Below are 425 nucleotides of genomic sequence, written 5' to 3'. Positions count from 1 at the left end.
TAAAGAGTGATGAGCACTTGGGCGCCGAATGCCAACAAAACAGACATTTGATGCCGTTTCACTTGATCTTTTATAGCTGGGACCGCTCCATCTTTCAGTATCAAACGATGTGCAAATCCAGCGTCGAACTGGGCCTTGTTTATAAAACGTTAGTCAACAAACACACTTGTGAAACGCCATTGCTGCTCTGGAAAAACAAACTGTATCAGCTGTCTACATAACGCGGGTTCTTTAGGAAGCTGAACAATGTTATCTTTCACTTACAACCAAAAACACACTTCTTTGAATTGGAGACATTCTTCTCGAGCAAGTCCCGTGCAGCGTTGCCACCGGATGAAGCGCGTTGATGGGCGCGATCTCGCTCTTGCTCTGGTCGATGCATGCGCGGGCGCGTTCTTCCGGGAGAAATGCCCATATAAGGAGTT

Source organism: Sinocyclocheilus rhinocerous, unplaced genomic scaffold, assembly GCF_001515625.1.
Source record: "Sinocyclocheilus rhinocerous isolate Xijiao unplaced genomic scaffold, SAMN03320098_v1.1 scaffold22, whole genome shotgun sequence".
Classification (NCBI taxonomy): Eukaryota; Metazoa; Chordata; class Actinopteri; order Cypriniformes; family Cyprinidae; genus Sinocyclocheilus; species Sinocyclocheilus rhinocerous.
The sequence above is the reverse complement of the archived record's forward strand: the minus strand, read 5'-3'. Positions refer to the sequence as shown.